Source organism: Hyla sarda, chromosome 11 (genome assembly GCF_029499605.1).
Source record: "Hyla sarda isolate aHylSar1 chromosome 11, aHylSar1.hap1, whole genome shotgun sequence".
Lineage (NCBI taxonomy): Eukaryota > Metazoa > Chordata > Amphibia > Anura > Hylidae > Hyla > Hyla sarda.
Window position 1 is genome coordinate 45056158 of NC_079199.1, and position 23751 is coordinate 45079908.

The 23751-nt window shown below is 43.6% G+C and overlaps 1 protein-coding gene across 3 annotated transcripts in view; it reads right to left on the reverse strand.

Annotated features, from left to right (window-relative positions):
• The window catches only part of PPP2R5E (protein phosphatase 2 regulatory subunit B'epsilon), a 132188-nt gene extending 115227 nt beyond the window's left edge, over positions 1 to 16961 (reverse strand). For 2 of the 3 annotated variants that reach the window (XM_056545491.1, XM_056545492.1), the window contains exon 1: positions 16515 to 16961. The gene's annotated coding sequence lies outside the window, so the exon portion shown is untranslated. The remainder of the gene's footprint in view (positions 1 to 16514) is intronic. The other variant, XM_056545490.1, reaches the window with a different exon arrangement.
• Positions 16962 to 23751: the final 6790 nt, after the last annotated feature.

Sequence of the window (23751 nt, forward strand, 5' to 3'; positions counted from 1 at the left end):
CGGCAATTCCCGATCAGAATGAACATACAGCAGAAAAACAGTGTGCTGATATAATTATTAAAAATACCTAAAACACATGGATGAAATCTATGGGTGGAATTTATCAAGGCTTGCATGCCAGTTTTCTGACACAAAAAAAGCCTCATTATGCTTAAAAATAAAATGAGAATTGCTCAAGAATCAGCATCTTTTTTATGCCCCCCAAAAAACGTATCCACTTGCCTGCAACTGTAACCTACCTGCCCTGGATAATACCTGCACACATTTTTAGCATACCCACTCTGAGAACATAACCCCACACCATAATCCCCAACCAGTGGCTTTCCAGCTGTTGCTAAACTACAACACCCAACATGTCTTGCCAGACACAGGCTGCACGCCATGTACCCCTTTACCTCTATACCCTAACCAATCATCTGTATCTGGATATGTGGGTTGAGGTTAAAGGGGTACTCCGGGGGAAAAACATTTTTTTTTTAATCAACTGGTGCCAGAAAGATAAAAAAGATTTGTAAATTACTTCTATTAAAAAAATGTTTACCCTTCCTGTACTTATTAACAGCTGTATGTTACAGAGGAAATTCTTTTCTTTTTTAATTTCTTTTTTGTCTTGTCCACAGTGCTCTCTGCTGACCCCTCTGTCCATGCCAGGAACTGTCCAGAGCAGCATAGGTTTGCAATGGGGATTTTCTCCTGCTCTGGACAGTTCCTGATACGGGCATCAGATGTCAGCAGAGAGCACTGTGGACAAGACAAAAAAAAGAATTCCCAAAAGAAAAGAACTTCCTGTGGAGCAAGAAGCAGCTGATAAGTACAGGAAGGATTAAGATTTTTAAATAGAAGTCATTTACAAATCTGTATAACTTTCTGGCACCAGTTGATTTAAAAAAAAAAAAAAAAATTTCCACTGGAGTACCCCAATAATATAGAAGTATCCCATAATGCAGCAGGCAAGGCTCCAACACACAATGGGTGTCAGTCACCTCAGGATGATGGTATGGAGTCCTGCTCACAGACTTCCTTAGTGTATATTTAGCAGCACTTTGTATCACCTTCCTTATCAATTATTAAGGCCTGATAACGTAATAATAGTCCTTAACCCCTTCCAATCTGGAATACACTGTAAACATGTGTAACTAAAGCTGCGCTGTCAGTGGCCTCTACACGTGATAAGTTCTATACATGATTTTCCTGTATATGCAGTTTGTGCTGCTTGCCATGCATGTATGCTAGGTATGCAGGAGGACAGACCTACCCGAGACCGCATGTGCTCATATGTAATGGGGGAAGCAAGTACAAGAGGTGAAGGGGAAAAGACTGACTGCGGGCACATAGCTCCCAACAAAAATAACCTAAATAGCAATATATAAAGCTGGGTATAATGTCATATGTATGGGGGGAAAGCTCAATATCACCGGAATCCAGACTACAACATTATTGGGGCACATACAGACAATCCAGCATTGACTCCAGGTTACACAAAATTACACCTACACAGACCCCTGTTCACATCTTGATGCGTTTCGGGCGCATGCGCCCGAAACGCATCAAGATGTAAACAGGTGGTCTGTGCAGGTGTAATTTTGAGTACCGTCTGCTAACTTGGAATAAAGTTGCATTTGTTTAAAGGGGTACTCCGGTGGAAATTTTTTATATATTTTTTTAAATCAACTGGTGTCAGAAAGTTGCGTGTACACTACACACATGTACTTATATACCGAAACGCATCAAGATGTAAACAGGTGGTCTGTGCAGGTGTAATTTTGAGTACCTTCTGCTAACTTGGAATAAAGCTTCATTTGTTTAAAGGGGTACTCCAGTGGAAATTTTTTTTTTTTTTTTATTTAAATCAACTGGTGTCAGAAAGTTAAACAGATTTGCAAATGACTTCTATAAAAAAAAATCTTTACCCTTCCAGTACATTTTAGCAGCTGTATGCTACAGAGGAAATTCTTTTCTTTTTGAATTTCTTTTTTTGTCTTGTCCGCAGTACTCTCTGGTGACACCGGATGCCCGTATCAGGAACTGTCCAGAGCAGGAGAAAATCCCCATAGCAAACCTATGCTGCTCTGGACAGTTCCAGATACAGGCATCAGGTGTCAGCAGAGAGCACTGCGGACAAGACAAAAAATACATTTAAGAAAAAGAACACAATTTCCACTGTAGCATACAGCTGCTAAAAAGTACTGGAAAGGGTAAAGATTTTTTTCATTGAAGTAATTTACAAATCTGTTTAACTTTCTGGCACCAGTTGACTTATAAAGACCTAAAAAAAAAAAAAAAAAGTTTTACACCGGAGTACCCCTTTAAAGTCCAGGAGAACCAGACAAAGGAAAAGTAATTCTCTAATATCACCAGGTTCACATGATCCATACTGCAGACACTGTACAGGGCAGCCTGTGTTCTGCCATTGCCATAAAAGCCATCATATGTAGGAGACCCAATTTACGTGACACGTTTAAAAACTGAGGGTTACAATGTGCAAAAACTTTAGCATTACAGAAGTATCACACGTCCATGTGCAAGAACAATCTTGAGCTTTCCATTGATGTCTATGTAGGCAGCTCATTGTCAGAGCAACTGATACAGCCATGTAACCAAAACACCGACCCCTCTGCAGCCCCCATCATGAACCAAATCCTAGAAAGGTTCACACTGGGTTTGTCCTACCTAAACACAATGGGGGAGATTTATCAAAACCTGTGCAGAGGAAAAGTGGACCAAATGCCCATAGCAACCAGAATGCTTCTTTCCTTTTTGAAAAGGCCTCTGCAAAATGAAAGAAGCGATCTGATTGGTTGCTATGGGCAACTCAGCAACTTTTCCTTTGCACAGGTTTGGATAAATCTCCCCCTCTGTTTTACTACAGATCACCCCTATAATAAGGAAAGCCAATACCAAGGTATAGAGAGGAGAACATCTCTTCTACATTCATGGCCTTAAAGGTTGGCACCCCTGAAATTTTTGTAAAAACTGAAGTATTTCTCACAGAAAAGGATTGCAGTAACATGTTTTGCTATACACATGTTTTTTTCCCCTTTGTGTGTATTAGAACTGAAAAAAAAAAAGAGGGAGTTAAAAAAGCAAATTGGACATAATGTCACACCAAACTCCAAAAGTGGGCTGGACAAAATTATTGGCACCCTTTCAAAATTGTGAAATAAAGCATGTGATTCTCCTTTAAACTCACCTGGGGCAAGTAACAGGTGCGGGCAATATAAAAATCACACATGAAAGCAGATAAAAAGGGGAGAAGTTCACTTAGTCTTTGCATTGTGTGTCTGTGTGTGCCACACTAAGCATGGACAACAGAAAGAGGAGAAGAGAACGGTCTGAGGCCTTGAGAACCAAAATAGCAACAATCTCCAGAGATCTAGATTTGCCTTTGTCCACAGTGCGCAACATTTATCAAGAAGTTTGCAACCCATGGCACTGTAGCTAATCTCCCTGGGCGTGGATGGAAGAGAACAATTGATGAAAGGTGTCAACGCAGGATAGTCCGGATGGTGGATAAGCAGCCCCAAACAAGTTCCAAAGATATTCAAGCTGTGCTGCAGGCTCAGGGAGCATCAGTGTCAGTGTGAACTATCTGTCGACATTTAAATGAAATGAAACGCTATGGCAGGAGACCCAGGAGGACCCCACTGCTGACACAGACATAAAAAAGCAAGACTACATTTTGCCAAAATGAACTTGAGTAAGCCAAAATCCTTCTGGGAAAATATCTTGTGGACAGATGAGACCAAGATAGAGCTTTTTGGTAAAGCACATCATTCTACTGTCTACTGAAAACAGAATGAGGCCTACAAAGAAAATAACACATTACCTACAGTGAAATATGGTGGAGGTTCAATGATGTTTTGGGGTTGTTTTGCTGCCTCTGGCACTGGGGGCCTTGAATGTGTACAAGGTATTATGAAATCTGAGGATTACCAAAGGATTTTGGGTCGCACTGTACAGCCCAGTGTCGGAAAGCTGGGTTTCCAGCAGGAAAATGAGCCCAAACATACGTCAAAAAGCCCCCAGAAATGGATGGCAACAAAGCGCTGGAGAGTTCTGAAGTGGCCAGCAATGAGTCCAGATCTAAATCCCATTGACCACCTGTGGAGAGATCTTAAAATTGCTGTTGGGAAAAGGCGCCCATCCAATAAGAGAGACCTGGAGCAGTTTGCAAAGGAAGAGTGGTCCAACATTCCGGCTGAGAGGTGTAAGAAGCTTATTGATGGTTATAGGAAGCGACTGATTTCAGTTATTTTTTCCAAAGGGTGTGCAACTAAATATTAAGTTAAGGGTGCCAATAATTTTGTCCACCCCATTTTTGGAGTTTGGTGACATTATGTCCAATTTGCTTTTTTTCCTCCTTTTTTGGTTTAGTTCCAACACAAACAAAGGGAATAAACATGTGTATAGCAAAAGATGTGTTACTGCAATCCTTTTCTGTGAGAAATACTTCATTTTCTAGAAAAATTTCAGGGGTGCAACATTTACGGCCATGACTGTATGTAAGGTTAGGGGATTCAGCTTGAAAGAGGAGGAAATGACATGTCCCCCAATATATATGCAGTATAGCCATAATGTATACAATAAAACAGACATTCTGTACAATAATGCATTAAAGGAGTAGTCCAGTGGTGACTCAGTGGTGAACAACTTATCCCCTATCTTAAGGATAGGGGATAAGTTGCAGATCGCGGGGGATCCGACAGCTGGGGCCCCCTGCGATCTCCTGTACGGAGCCCCGAGAGCCTGCGGGAAGGGGGCTTGTTGACCTCCGCACGAAGCGGCGGCCGACACGCTTCCTCAATACAACTCTATGGCAGAGCCGAAGCGCTGCCTTCGGCAATCTCCGTCTCTGCCATTGAGATGTATTGAGGGGGCGTGTCGGCCGCCGTTTCGTGCGGGGGTCAACACCCGCTATCTGGCCGGAGAGCCGGGGCCCTGTACAGAGAGAACGCAGGGGGTCCCAGCAGTCGGACCCCCGCGATCTCAAACTTATCCCCTAAGTTTTTCACCACTGGACTACCCCTTTAAGTGTAATACTAAAATACAAATATGTATGACATATATAGGCACACACACACACACACACACACACACTCTGCAACTGTGTCCTTGTACACTCCACACATATCCAGTCTTTATATTACATCATCCTACAGTACACACTGCATGCTATATACTGTTTCACTACACACATGTACTTATATACTGTACACATACTGTGTAGTATATCTTCATACGCTACACACACTGTTTGTTCTCCCCTCACACACATATAGGGGGAGATTTATCAAAACCCGTCTAGAGGAAAAGTTGCTGAGTTGCCCATAGCAGCCAATCAGATCGCTTCTTTCATTTTTTTTTTTTTTTTTAAAAGGCCACTGAAAAAACTGAAAGAAGCGATCTGATTAGTTGCTATGGGCAACTCAGCAACTTTTTCTCTGTACAGGTTAAATCTCTCCCTATATGTTTACCACATCCTTATACACAGTGAATATCATAATTTACACAGTTTACATTATCCTCATATACACACTGTATATCCTATACCAGTGTTTCCCCAACCAGGGTGCCTCCTGCTGTTGCAAAACTACAACTCCCAGCATGCCCGGACAGCCAAAGGCTGTCCGGACATGCTGGGAGTTGTAGTTTTGCAACAGCAGGAGGCACCCTGGTTGGGAAACACTATCCTATACTCATACAAACTATACACATATGCTCAAACACACAGACACTATATCATATGCTCATACATACACATGCACACTGTACATCCTTTCCTCATGCAGTGTATTTATGTACACATAGGGGGAGATTTATCAAAACCTGTGCAGAGGGAAAGTTGTCCAGTTGCCCATAGCAACCAATCAGATCTCTTCTTTAATTTTTCACAAGGCCTCTGCAAAATGAAAGAAGCGATCTGATTGGTTGCTAAGGGCAACTGGACAACTTTTCCTCTGCACAGGTTTTGATAAATCTCCCCCATACTGTATACCATTTTCTTATACATACTAGTGGGGGAGATTTATCAAAACCTGTCCAGAGGAAAAGTTGCCCATAGCAACCAGATTGCTTCTTTCATTTTTAACAAGGCCTCTGCAAAATGAAAGAAGCGATCTGATTGGTTGCTATGGGCAACTTTTCCTCTGAACAGGTTTTGTTAAATCTCCCCCACTGTATACTATCCTCATACTCACACACTTTATACAATATCCACATGTCAAAACCTGTGCAGAGGGAACGTTGCCCAGTTGCCCATGGCAACCAATCAGATCCCTTCTTTCATTTTTAAAAAGGACTCTGAAAAAAGAAAGAAGCGATCAGGGGTAAAAAGAACTCGATTTACACAGACAATGATAAACTCCCACCACTCAAAATCCTCGTGCGCACACTGTATAGCCTCATACACACATTGTATATCCACAAAGCACATCCTCATACGCACACACTGTATATACACAAAGCACATCCTCATACGCACACACTGTATATCCACAAAGCACATCCTCATACGCACACACTGTTTATCCACAAAGCATATCCTCATACGCACACACTGTATATACACAAAGCACATCCTCATACGCACACACTGTATATCCACAAAGCACATCCTCATATGCACACACTGTATATCCACAAAGCACATCCTCATACGCGCACTGTATATACACAAAGCACATCCTCATACGCGCACACTGTATATCCACAAAGCACATCCTCATACGCACACACTGTATATCCACAAAGCACATCCTCATACGCACACTGTATATCCACAAAGCACATCCTCATACGCACACACTGTATATACACAAAGCACATCCTCACACACACACTGTATATACACAAAGCACATCCTCACACACACACTGTATATACACAAAGCACATCCTCACACGCACACACTGTATATCCACAAAGCACATCCTCACACGCACACACTGTATATCCACAAAGCACATCCTCACACGCACACACTGTATATCCACAAAGCACATTCTCATACGCACACACTGTATATCCACAAAGCACATCCTCATATGCACACACTGTATATCCACAAAGCACATCCTCATACGCACACACTGTATATCCACAAAGCACATCCTCATACGCACACACTGTATATACACAAAGCACATCCTCATACGCACACACTGTATATACACAAAGCATATCCTCATACGCACACACTGTATATACACAAAGCACATCCTCATATGCACACACTGTATATCCACAAAGCACATCCTCATACGCACACACTGTATATCCACAAAGCACATCCTCATACGCACACACTGTATATACACAAAGCACATCCTCATACGCACACACTGTATATACACAAAGCATATCCTCATACGCACACACTGTATATACACAAAGCATATCCTCATACGCACACACTGTATATACACAAAGCACATCCTCATACGCACACACTGTATATACACAAAGCACATCCTCAAACGCACACACTGTATATACACAAAGCATATCCTCATACGCACACACTGTATATACACAAAGCACATACGCACACACTGTATATACACAAAGCACATCCTCATACGCGCACACTGTATATCCACAAAGCACATCCTCACACGCACACACTGTATATACACAAAGCATATCCTCATACGCACACACTGTATATACACAAAGCACATCCTCATACGCGCACTGTATATACACAAAGCATATCCTCATACACGCACACTGTATATACACAAAGCACATACGCACACACTGTATATACACAAAGCACATCCTCATACGCACACACTGTATATACACAAAGCACATACGCACACACTGTATATACACAAAGCATATCCTCATACGCACACTGTATATACACAAAGCACATCCTCATACGCGCACACTGTATATCCACAAAGCACATCCTCATACACGCACACTGTATATACACAAAGCATATCCTCATACGCACACACTGTATATACACAAAGCACATACTATATACACAAAGCACATCCTCATACGCGCACACTGTATATACATAAAGCACATCTCATACGCACACTGTATATACACAAAGCACATCCTCATACGCACACACTGTATATCCACAAAGCACATCCTCACACGCACACACTGTATATCCACAAAGCACATCCTCATACACGCACACTGTATATACACAAAGCACATCCTCATACGCACACACTGTATATACACAATGCACATCCTCATACGCACACACTGTTTATACACAAAGCACATCCTCATACGCACACACTGTATATCCACAAAGCACATCCTCATACGCACACACTGTATATCCACAAAGCACATTCTCATACGCACACACTGTATATCCACAAAGCACATTCTCATACGCACACACTGTATATCCACAAAGCACATCCTCATACGCGCACACTGTATATCCACAAAGCACATCCTCATACGCACACACTGTATATACACAAAGCACATCCTCATACGCGCACACTGTATATCCACAAAGCACATCCTCATACGCACACACTGTATATCCACAAAGCACATCCTCATACACACACACTGTATATCCACAAAGCACATCCTCATACGCACACACTGTATATCCACAAAGCATATCCTCATACGCACACACTGTATATCCACAAAGCACATCCTCATACGCACACTGTATATCCACAAAGCACATCCTCATACGCACACACTGTATATACACAAAGCACATCCTCACACACACACTGTATATACACAAAGCACATCCTCACACACACACTGTATATACACAAAGCACATCCTCACACGCACACACTGTATATCCACAAAGCATATCCTCATATGCACACACTGTATATCCACAAAGCACATCCTCATATGCACACACTGTATATCCACAAAGCACATCCTCATACGCACACTGTATATCCACAAAGCACATCCTCATATGCACACACTGTATATCCACAAAGCACATCCTCATACGCACACACTGTATATACACAAAGCATATCCTCATACGCACACACTGTATATACACAAAGCATATCCTCATACGCACACACTGTATATACACAAAGCATATCCTCATACGCACACACTGTATATACACAAAGCACATCCTCAAACGCACACACTGTATATACACAAAGCATATCCTCATACGCACACACTGTATATACACAAAGCACATACGCACACACTGTATATACACAAAGCACATCCTCATACGCGCACACTGTATATCCACAAAGCACATCCTCACACGCACACACTGTATATACACAAAGCATATCCTCATACGCACACACTGTATATACACAAAGCACATCCTCATACGCGCACTGTATATACACAAAGCATATCCTCATACACGCACACTGTATATACACAAAGCACATCCTCATACGCACACACTGTATATACACAAAGCACATACGCACACACTGTATATACACAAAGCATATCCTCATACGCACACTGTATATACACAAAGCACATCCTCATACACGCACACTGTATATACACAAAGCATATCCTCATACGCACACACTGTATATACACAAAGCACATACTATATACACAAAGCACATCCTCATACGCGCACACTGTATATACATAAAGCACATCTCATACGCACACTGTATATACACAGAGCACATCCTCATACGCACACACTGTATATCCCCAAAGCACATCCTCACACGCACACACTGTATATCCACAAAGCACATCCTCATACACGCACACTGTATATACACAAAGCACATGCTCATACGCACACACTGTATATACACAAAGCACATCCTCATACGCACACACACTATATACACAAAGCACATCCTCATACACGCACACTGTATATACACAAAGCACATCCTCATACGCACACACTGTATATACACAATGCACATCCTCATACGCACACACTGTTTATACACAAAGCACATCCTCATACGCACACACTGTTTATACACAAAGCACATCCTCATACGCACACACTGTATATCCACAAAGCACATTCTCATACGCACACACTGTATATCCACAAAGCACATCCTCATACGCGCACACTGTATATCCACAAAGCACATCCTCATACGCGCACACTGTATATCCACAAAGCACATCCTCATACGCACACACTATATACACAAAGCACATCCTCATACACGCACACTGTATATCCACAAAGCACATCCTCATACGCACACACTGTATATACACAAAGCACATCCTCATACGCACACACTGTTTATACACAAAGCACATCCTCATACACACACACTGTATATACACAAAGCACATCCTCATACGCACACATTGTATATACACAAAGCACATCCTCATATGCACACACTGTATATACACAAAGCACATCCTCACACGCACACTGTATATACACAAAGCACATCCTCACACGCACACTGTATATACACAAAGCACATCCTCACACGCGCACACTGTATATACACAAAGCACATCCTCATATGCGCACACTGTATATACACAAAGCACATCCTCACACGCACACACTGTATATACACAAAGCACATCCTCATACGCGCACACTGTATACACAAAGCATATCCTCATACGCACACACTGTATATACACAAAGCATATCCTCATACACACACACACTATATACACAAAGCACATCCTCATACACACACACATGTAAAATACACAAAGCACATCCTCATACGCGCACACTGTATATACACAAAGCATATCCTCATATACACACACACACTATATACACAAAGCACATCCTCATACACTGTATATACACAAAGCACATCCTCATACGCGCACACTGTATATACACAAAGCACATCCTCACACGCACACACTGTATATACACAAAGCACATCCTCACACGCACACACTGTATATACACAAAGCACATCCTCATACGCGCACTGTATATACACAAAGCACATCCTCATACGCGCACACTGTATATACACAAAGCATATCCTCATACGCACACACTGTATATACACAAAGCACATCCTCATACGCGCACTGTATATACACACACACTATATACACAAAGCATATCCTCATACGCACACACTGTATATACACAAAGCATATCCTCATACGCACACACTGTATATACACAAAGCATATCCTCATACGCACACACTGTATATACACATAGGCCCAGATTTATTCAACTGTGTGAGAGAAAAAGTGGAGTGATTTCCCCACAGCAACCAATCACAGCTCAGATTTCACTTTACCAGAGCTCGTTAGCTGAGCTGTGATTGGTTGTTGTGGGGAAATCTCTCCACTTTTTCTCTCACAGTTTGATAACTGGGCCATACAGTATATCCTCATACACACACACACTACATATCCTCATACACACACTACATACCCATACAGTATATCCTCATACACACACACACTACATACCCATAGAGTATATCCTCATACACACACACACACACTACATACCCATACAGTATATCCTCATACACACACACACACACACACACTACATACCCATACAGTATATCCTCATACACACACACACACACACACACTCCATACCCATACAGTATATCCTCATACACACACACAGTATATCCTCATACACACACACTACATACACACACGGTATATCCTCATACACACTACATACACATACACTATATCCTCATACACACACACTACATACACATACAGTATATCCTCATATACACACACACACTACATACACACAGTATATCCTCATACACACACTACATACACACAGTATATCCTCATACACACTACATACACATACAGTATATCCTCATACACACTACATACACATACAGTATATCCTCATACACACACTACATACACACACACAGTATATCCTCACACACACACACAGTATATCCACACACACACACACACACACACACAAGTATATCCTCACACACACAGTATATCCTCACACACACAGTATATCCTCACACACAAATACAGGATATCCACCCACACACATACAGGATATCCACCCACACACAAATACAGGATATCCACCCACACACAAATACAGGATATACACACACACACACACACAAATACAGGATATACACACACACACACACAAATACAGGATATACACACACACACATACTACATACACATACAGTATATACACACACACATACTACATACACACAGTATATGCTCATACACATATACAGTATATACACACACACACTACATACACATACAGTATACACACACACACACACACACACACCCACACACTACATACAGTATATGCTCATACACACAAACAGTATATCCACACATACACATACAGTATATCCACACACAAACAGTATATCCACACATACACATACAGTATATCCACACACACTACATACACATACAGTATATCCTCATACACTACATACACATACAGTATATCCTCATACATACACTGTATACACAAACTATATACACATACAGTATATCCACATACATACACATACAGTATACCCTCATACACACATACAGTATATCCTCATACATACACACTACATACACACAGTATATTCTCATACATACACTGTATACACAAACTATATACACATACAGTATATCCTCACACTGTATATACACACAGTATATCCTAATACACACATTATATCTTCACACACACTACATACAGTATATCCTCACACACAGTATATTAAATATACAGTATATGCTCATACACACACACACACACCGTATATCCTCACACAGAGTATATATACACATACAGTATATCCTCATACACTATATATACACGTGCAGTATATCTGCGTACTGTATTTACACATAGAATATATATCCGCATACACTCTATACACAGAATATTAGCTGATATACACAGTATATCCGCATACACTGTATATACACAGTATATCCTAAATCACTTTATATACACATACAGTATATCCACACACTGTATATACGAACAGTATACCCCGATACACGCTTTTAATACACACAGTATATACACACACTGGTTATACACAGTGTATTCCCATACACATACTGTATATCCCACACACATGCTGTATATACATATACACACTGTGTAGCCTCATATACTGTATACAGTATACCCTACTACACACCCACTGTACCTCCTCATACACTGTAGCTCCTCATATATACACACTGTATTTGGGCATTTATTATCTCCTCATACACACTGTATGTCCTTATATATACACACAGTATCTCCTCATACACATTGTATAACCTAAAACATTTTATATCCTCATATATACAATATACCATCATACACACGTGATGTATATATACAAGGGATCGACAGATATGGATTTTTTAGGGCCGATACCGATAATCTGCGACCTTTCAGGCCAATAGCCGATAACTTATACCGATATTCCGTACATCCTCACACACTGTACATCCTGACACTGTATATCAGGATACGCACACACTGTACATTGGGATACGCACACACACACTGTACATCAGGATATGCACACACACTGTACATCGGGATATGCACGCGCGCGCGCGCACACACACACACACACACACACACACACACACACTGTACATCCTCACACACTGGGATATGCGCACTCACACACTGTACATCCTGACACTGTATATCGGAATATGCACACACACTGTACATGCTCACACACTGGGATATGCGCACTCACACACTGTACATCCTGACACTGTATACCGGAATATGCACACACACTGTACATGCTCACACACTGGGATATGCACACACACACACACACACTGTACATCCTGACACTGTATATCAGGATACGCACACACTGTACATCGGGATATGCGCACACACACACACACACTGTACATCCTCACACACTGTATATCAGGATATGCGCGCACACACACTGTACATCGGGATATGCACACACACTGCACATCCTCACACACTGTACATCAGGATATGCACACACTGTACATCCTCACACACTGTATATCGGGGTATGCACACACTATATCCTCACACACTGTATATCTGGATATACACACTGTACATCCTCACACACTGTATATCGGGATATGCACGCACACACAGTGTACATCCTCATACACGGTTTATCGGGATATGCACACACTGTACGTCCTCACACACTGTATATCAGGATATGCACACACTATATCCTCACACACTGTATATCGGGATATGCACACACACACACTGTACATCCTGACACTGTATATCAGAATATGCACACACACTGTACATCCTCACACACTGTATATCGGGATATACACACACACTGTACATCGGAATATGCACACACACTGTACATCCTCACACACTGGGATATACACACACACATTGTACATCCTGACACTTTATATCAGGATACACACACACTGTACATCGGGATATGCACACACACACACTGTGCATCCTCTCACACACTATCGGGATATGTACATGCACACACTGTACATCAGGATATGCACACACACTGTATATCAGGATATGCACACACACTGTACATCAGGATATGCACACACACTGTACATCCTCACACACTGTACATCAGGATATGCGCACACACTGTACATCGGGATATGCACACACACTGTACATCCTCACACACTGTTTATCGGGATATTCACACACACACACTCTACATCCGCACACACTGTATATCGGGATATGCAAACATACTGTACATTCTCATACACTGTTTATCGGGGTATATAAACACTGTATATCGGGATATGCACACTGGATATACACACTGTATATAGGGATATGCACACTGTACATCCTCACACACTGTATATCGGGATATGCGCACACACACTCTACATCCTCATACACTGTTTATCGGGATACACACACACTGTATATCGGGATATGCACACGGGATATACACACACTGTATATCGGGATATTCACACAGGATATACACACACTGTATATCGGGATATACACACACTGTACATCCTCACACACTGTACATTAGGATATGCACACACTGTATATCCTCACACTGTATATCAGGATATGCACACACTGTACATCCTCACACACTGTATATCAGGATATGCACACACTGTACATCCTCATACTGTATATCAGGATATGCACACACTGTACATCGGGATATGCACACACTGTACATCCTCACACACTGTACATCCTCACACACTGTATATAGGGATATGCACACACTGTACATCCTCACACACAGTATATCGGGATATGCACACACTGTATATCAGGATATGCACACACTGTACATCCTCACACACTGTATATCGGGATATGTGCGTGCACACACACACACTGTACATCCTCATACACTTTATCGGGATATGCACACAGGATACACACACTGTATATAGGGATGCACACACTGTATATCAGGATATGCACACACTGTACATCGGGATATGCGCACACACACTGTACATCCTCACACACTGTATATCGGGATTTACACACAGGATATACACACTGTACATCCTAACACACTATACATCAGGATATGCACACAAACTGTACATCGGGATATGCGCGCGCGCACACACACACACACACACACTGTACATCCTCACACACTTTATTGGGATATGTACATGCACGCACACACACTGTACATCAGGATATGCACACACTGTACATCCTCACACACTGTACATCAGGATATGCACACACTGTACATCCTCACACACTGTACATCCTCACACACTGTACATCAGGATATGCACACACTGTACATCCTCACACACTGTACATCAGGATATGCACACACTGTACATCCTCACACACTGTACATCAGGATATGCACACACTGTACATCCTCACACACTACATCAGAATATGCACACTGTACATCCTCACACACTGTACATCAGGATATGCACACTGTACATCCTCACACACTGTACATCAGGATATGCACACTGTACATCCTCACACACTGTACATCAGGATATGCACACTGTACATCAGGATATGCACACTGTACATCAGGATATGCACACTGTACATCAGGATATGCACACTGTACATCAGGATATGCACACTGTACATCAGGATATGCACACTGTACATCCTCACACACTGTACATCCTCACACACTGTACATCAGGATATGCACACTGTACATCCTCACACACTGTACATCAGGATATGCACACTGTACATCAGGATATGCACACTGTACATCCTCACACACTGTACATCAGGATATGCACACTGTACATCCTCACACACTGTACATCCTCACACACTGTACATCAGGATATGCACACTGTACATCCTCACACACTGTACATCCTCACACACTGTACATCAGGATATGCACACTGTACATCCTCACACACTGTACATCAGGATAAGCACCCAAACTGTATATCCACACTGTATATCGGGATATGGACACACTGTACCTCCTCACACACTGTACATATGCCGGCGGGGGAGGGGCTGTGCCCCACACTCACACACGGGAGGCAGGAATGTGGCGGATTACCTTGGAGCTCCTAATAGGGATCAGAGATTTTACAGGGGTTTCCTGGTAACCGGAGGCGCCGCACAGAGGGCTCTCCCTCCCTCCCGTCCTTCCTTTCCTGCGGGTGGCTGTGCTCTCAGCCAAGGCCTCAGTGCTTCCCCCGGTAGCAGCAGCTTGTTCCTGCGAGCCCGGGATAATCCTCCTCCGTTGACAATCACCTCGGAAATCCCTGACAGAGAGGGAGTCACATTCCCCGGGCCTGGACCCTGGCTGCGTCTGTCCCCGGGGGGCAGAGGGAGAGGAGCGCGGCGGCTGCGGTCAGGATTTTGCCCCCCTCTTGTCAATTTCCTCTCTATTGTCAATATCACTGGGCTGAGTCCATGGCACACAGAACACAAACACAACCTAACCTGCTCGGATCACTATCCCCGCCCAGCGCCGTGCTGACGAACGGACAGGTTCAAAAAGGAGGGCGGCCGCTGATTGGCTGCAGCGCGCTGCTTCCACACCAGCAGAGAGGCCAGGGCCCAAGCCTAGCAAGCTAGTGTGAGAGCACAGAGTGCTGCTGAAGAGGCAGCGGGATTGGTCGGTGCGAGAAGTGCCCGTATGTTAGAGGGGGAAGGGCGGGAAATGCTGTGCAGGAATGGGGTGTTGTTTTCACTGCTACTGAGAGTGAAACTTCACAGCAGCGCACCCTGGGGCCAGTGTACGGGGACTACAAGTACCAGGAGGCTATGCAACTGCTACAGTGAAACGGGACTCAGACCTGCTGCAGGGGCAGAGCGTTGGTACAGCTTCGCTATCAGTGTTTCCCAACCAGGGTGCCTCCAGCTGTTGCAAAACTACAACTCACAGCATGCCAGCACAGCCAAACTTTAAAGCAGTGTCTCTTAACCAGGATGCCTCCAGCTGTTGCAAAACTACAACTCCCAGCATGCCCGGACAGCCTTTGGCTGTCCGGGCATGCTGGGAGTTGTAGTTTTGCAACAGCTGGAGGCACCCTGGTTAGGAGACACTGCTTTCAAGGGGGCCCCAGGTCTTAGGGCAGTGGTGTGTAACCTCTGGCTCTACAGCTGGGGAATAACAGGGCTCTGTTCACACATACAGAGATTGTCAGCTCATTGCATTGGGATCATTCAAATTCGCAACCTGCGACTATTCCTCGCGTTTCTGCCATAAATCCACAACAAATCTATTTCCGCCTGATGTCTGACACCTTATTCTGTATGGAGAAAATAATTTTTAGGACACCTACAGGAAATTCTAGGACATCCCATCAGGGCTCAAGTACTGCAGGGACTCATGGGAACGGAGTTCCTGCACTTTTTCCACAGCAGGAACGCAGTTCCCATTAGCAGGAGTCAATAGACTTTCATTGAGGGGCCGTGACCATGATGTTATGAGCTTCTGGCGCTGCACCCAACAAAAGCCGGGAGCAGCAGGGAGAACGTGGGGGGTCCCCAGCGGCGGGACCCCCGGGATCAGACATCTTATCCCCTATCCTTTTGTCCATTTAAGTGGAAATCTAGGGGGAGTTCCCACACTTTTTTTCCCCAGGACTTGACCCCTGCATCCCATCCTATATCCGTAGGCAGTAATATGGAGTTGGTCCTCCCTTTGCAGCCTCCACTCTCCTGGGAAGACTTGACATGACTGGAGGTTTTTGTGGGAATTTGGTCCATTTGTCTAGAAGACAATCTAATCTCTATTTGTTGGAGTATGGGGCCTGGCCCACAATCCCCATTCCTGCTCATCCCGAAGGTGTTGCATGGGGTTGAGGTCAGGGGTCTGGGACACCAGACTCATCCTTCATACCTTTTTGGGCCTTGCTGTGTGCACTGGGGCACAGTCATGCTGGAATAGAAAAGGGCTCGTACACAACTCGATGGGCATCAGAAACTACCGCCAGGTATGAGCTGCGTCTCTTCGCACAGATCTGTGTAATACTGGCAGGAGATCAGCTTTGGACTTAAAGGGGTGTTCCGCTTAAATACATCTCTTATCCCCTATCCATGTTAGATGTTAGATCGTGGAAGTCCTGCCCCTGGGGTCTCCTGTGATCTCTGGGCCACCACAGGCCGAAACATGGAAGCTTACAGCTTCCGCATTGGCCATGCCCCGCCCCCTCCATTCATGTCTATGGGAGGGGGCGTGATGGCTACTACATAGTAGCAGCGGAGATCACATGAGTCCCCAGCAGCAGGACCCTGCAATCTAAAATCTTATCCCACATCTTTTGGATAGGGGATAATATGTTTTTGGCAGAGTACACTTTAAAGTTTTGATGTAATTCATGTGATTTCAGCTGAAAATCATGTTCCAAACTACTGACACTGTTAAAGGAAAATGCTCATCTGTTCACCCACACTAAACCCAATACACTGGGTTATAGTGTGGGTGAACAGGAGACCGATGAGGGGTTAATGGGTTAAATACGTACCCGCAACTCCGGAGATCTGTCCCACCAAATATCTGTCCCTTCCATCTTCAGTGAATTGCGCACTAGAGGCAGGGCGACCAACTCAATATGAATATTCATTGCTGCGGGTCATGTGAGCGCTGTGCCAACTGAGCGCTCATGTGACCCCCGACAATTACTTTTCAAACTGAGCCAGCGGGCAGATCTCTGGAGTGCAGGTACGTATTAAACCCATTAACCCCTCATTGGTCTCCTGTTTACCCACACTATAACCCAATATATTGGGTTTAGCCTGGGTGAACAGATGACAGTTTTCATAAAAATTTGTTAGGGTCAAAGAGGCATTCCCATGTCCCTGAAGTTCTGAGGGGGCGAAACAACTACCTCTATTCCATTTCTGTCCCTGTGTGATTGACAGTCATAGCAATGCCTCCATTCCTGTGCTGTGCCAGATTTGGAAACAGGGCTTGGCTTCAAGCTGACTGTCAATCAAGCAGGAGTGGGGAAGTGTGCCAGCCCTCACATTTCAGGGGCTTGGAATGCCTCCTTTAGTCTTAGCACCAGAGAATAAAAGCATTTTTCGATGTTAAGGAAACCCAGAGAGATATATGAAAGGTAATGTGTATCCTGACTGCAAGTGGAACTCTGCTCAGAATAATTCCAAGCACAATTTACATAGTGTGTCCAAGGGCCCGTCCACACTGCTGAATTTTTACACTGACTTTCCTCTACTTCTTCATGCAAAAACCATGGCACACAAGTAAGGCCCCTTTCACACTGCCATTGTGACCCAGCAGGCAGGGGACGTCAAGAAAGGAGGGGAGAATAATTAGTGCTTGCGATGTCTTTTTCTCCCTCTAAAGAAACAACGGTGCCAAACGGACCCCATTATAGTTAATGGGATCCATCCATTGTGCCCCGTCCCGATAACAGACATAAAAGGCAGGAGAAAAAAAAGAAGAGCCTAACAGCCGTTTTCCATCTGGGCGCAGCGGCAGTGTGAATGTAGCCTTATTTTAAGCAATGTGGATATTCTGCCTGGAATCCTCTTGGAATAAAAGCCACATTGCTGTCAATGGAAGGTCCTGATGAGGATTATTTCATTGATTCTACAAGGATTCCTGGCAAATTATCCACATGGAAATTCTACTGGAATCTGCCTTAAAGGGATACTCTGGTGAAAATAAATGTATCAACTGGTGGTAGAAAATTAAACAGATTAGTAAATTAGTTTTATAAAAAAAAAAATTACAGTGCCTTGCAGAAGTATTCACCCCTTGACTTTTTTCATATTTTGGTGCCTCACAACATGGAATTAACATTGACTGTTTAAGGATTTTGATGATTTAATTTACAGAACATACTCACAACTTTGAAGATATTTTTTATTTTATTTATTGTGCATAACTATTCACCCCCCTAAAGTCAATACTTTGTAGAGCCGCCTTTTGCAGCAATCACAGTTTTAAGTCGCTTTGGATAAGTCTCTATGAGCTGCCACATCTTACCGCTAGGATTTTTGACCATTCCTCCTTTCACAACTGCTCCAGCTCCTTCAAGTTGGACGGTTTGCGCTTGTGAACAACAATCTTTAAGTCTGACCACAGATTTTCGATTGGATTGAGATCTGGGCTTTGACTAGGCCATTCCAACACATTTACATGTTTAAACCACTTAAGTGTTGCTTTAGCAGTGTGTTTGGGGTTATTGTCCTGCTGTAAGGTGAACCTCCGTCCTAGCCTCCTATCATGCACAGAGTGCTACAGGGTTTGCTCAAGAATATCCCAGTATTTAGCACCATCCATCTTTCCCTCAACTCTGACCAGTTTCCCCAGTCCTGCTGAAAGACAGGATGGTGTTCTTTGGGTGATGTGTTGGATTTGCGCCAGACTTTGCGTTTTCTTTGATGGCCAGAAAGTTAAATTTTAGTCTCATCAGACCAGAGCACCTTCCTCCATACATTTTGGGAGTCTTCCACATGCAGTTTTATTTTTAGCTTAAAGTAATGGCTTTCTTCTGGCCACTCTGCAATAAAGCCAAACTCTATGGAGCGTACGGCTTATTGTTGTCCTATGTCCAAATACTCCAGTCTCTGGAACTCTGCAGCTTCTCCAGGGTTACCTTATGTCTCTGTGCTGCCTCTCTAATTAATGCCCTCCTTGCCCGGTCCATGAGTTTTGGTGGGTGGCCGTCTCTTGGCAGGTTTTCTGTTGTGCCATGTTCTTTCCATTTGGTTTTGATAGATTTGATGGTGCTCCTGGGGATCATCAAAGATTTGGATATTTTTTTTTATAACCTCACCCTGACTTGTACTTCTCAACAACATTGTCCCTTACTTGTTTGGAAAGTTCCTTGGTCTTCATGGCAGTGTTTGGTTACTGATGCTTCTTGCTTAGGTGTTGCAGCCTCTGGGGCCTTTCAAAAAAGGTGTCTATATGTAATGACAGATCATGTGATAGATTACACACAGGTGAACATAATTTCACTAATTATGTGACTTCTGAAGGTAACAGGTTCCACCAGAGCTTTTTATGGGCTTCCTAAAAAAAAAAAAGGGGGGGTGACTACATACGCATGTTTTTCTATTTCTAAACAATATCTTTATTTATATATTTTTCTCATTTCACTTCACCAACTTAGACTATTGTGTTTTATTGTGATCCATCACATAAAATTCAGATTAACAAAACATTGAACTTAATTAAGCATAGAATTTCTTTACAGTCTGACCACAGTGCTCTCTGCTGACACCTCTGTCCGTGTCAGGAATTGTCCAGAGCAGGATAGGTTTGATATGGGGATACTCTGGACAGTTCCTGACATGGACAGATGTGTCAGCAGAGAGCACTGTGGTCAGACAGAAAAGAACAAGTCAACTTCCTTTGTAGTATACAGCAGCTGATAAGTACTGGAAGGATTAAGATTTTTATATTGAAATAATTTACAAATCTGTTTACTTTTTAGCACCAGTTGATTTGAAAAAAAAACAAAAAAAAAATACATTTGTTTTTCACTGGAGTACCTCTTTAAATGACTTGTGTGCCATGTTTTTTTGCATAGAGAAGTAGAGAAAATTAAGCAGTGTGGACAAGCCCTTAGGCCTGGTTCACACTACAGAATTTCCATGAGGAATTCCACTCTGAAATTCTGGTGCAGCAGAGTCTCATTGTTGGCAATGGAATCCGCTGTACAGTGCACACTGCAGCATTTTTAAGACTGACTTTCCACCCGGAAAATCCACTTGAAAAATTCCACCAGAACATTAAAATAGTTCAGTGTTCTGGTGGATTTCTGCTGCGCAGACATTGACATCTATGGAGACGGCAACGTCTGCGTGATCCTAGTGCCAACTAATTCAGTTGGCGCTGGCTGCACTCGAAATCCAAAATGCAGCCAGACATTCTGAAATGTGAACCTGGCCTTAGAGTTGATTGTAGGAGATCTAGGAGGAAAGACATTTCAGGATCAGACTTGTTGTGGCGGTGGCTTTTATTACAGGACCACGCTGGGATTCAGTGAGCTCTTTTGAACAACCCATTCTTTCACAAATGCTTGTAAAAGGCGACTACATTGATATTCCCCGATTTTATATATCGGTGACAATGGGACTGAATGAAACACCTATGGAGGCAGGCCCACACGTCACAGTCATGTTGGCACACTGCACCCACCTCCAAGCCTTACTGCACACACAGGGCTGAGATGGGGTAGCCCTGTGTGTCCGCTTGTAGCAGAATCTGCAGCGTATTTCCCTCTGCACAGCAGGAGTACCGCAGTAACTTATCCATAAAGGGGTACCTCGGGGAAAACATTTTATTTTTTTCATATAAACTGGCTCCAGAAAGCTAAAACAGATATGTAAATGTAAATCCTTCCAGTACTTATCAGCTGCTGTACACTACAGAGGAAGTTGTTGTTCTTTTCAGTCTGACCACAGTGCTCTCTGCTAAAACCTAGTACCCCTTTAAGCTTTTTCATTCTAGATTCAGGAATACAGTGGGTGGTGCTGATGTGCAATCCACCAAATTATTCTAATGGGAGACTCTGTTCCCAATTTTTGCCAAAGAGGTTAAATGCTTTACAATCAGATATCCTGTGGATAGGAAATAACTTTGCACGCCCCCTCCCATAGACTTGCATTGATAGGGCGGGTTGTGACGTCACACGGGGGCAGAGTCGTGACGTCATGATCTTCCGTCCCCGTGGTAAGGAGGAATTAGCCACAGAACCTCCAGCGCTTCCGGAAGCAGTTACAGGTGTCGCGCCCCCTTCCCATAGACTTTCGTTGAGGGGGCGGGCGTGACGTCACAAGGGGGCAGCCTCGAACACGGAAGCCCGCACACAGCGTACGGAGTAATAAACTTCCGGACGATGCGAGCGGAGCTCCGGAAGACAGGGCAGTGGGGAACCCCTTTAAAGGGGTACTGCAGCCATAGAACACTTAACCCCTATCCGCAGGATGGAAGATAAGTATCTGATCACGGGGGTGTCCGACCGCTGAGACCCGCAATCTCCCATACAGTGCCCCAAAACTGCCGCGGCTCTGTGCGCCTGTTTGTGTCATCGACCTCACTAAGAGGTCAACAGACACGCCCCCTTCATTCAGATCTATGGGAGAGGCGAGGATGCATGAACGCTGCATCTCCGCCTCTCCCACAGAGATACATGGAGGGGGCATGTCGGCCATGGCATCATGCTGCAGCAGACATGCCTCCTGCAAGGGGAAAGACGCGGCAGAGCTGGACGGATAGGGGATAAGTGTCTATGGCTGCAGTATTCCTTTAAGGCTCTATTCTCACCACCGCTTCTGTTAAAATGGAAGCCATGACTGTAGCAGTA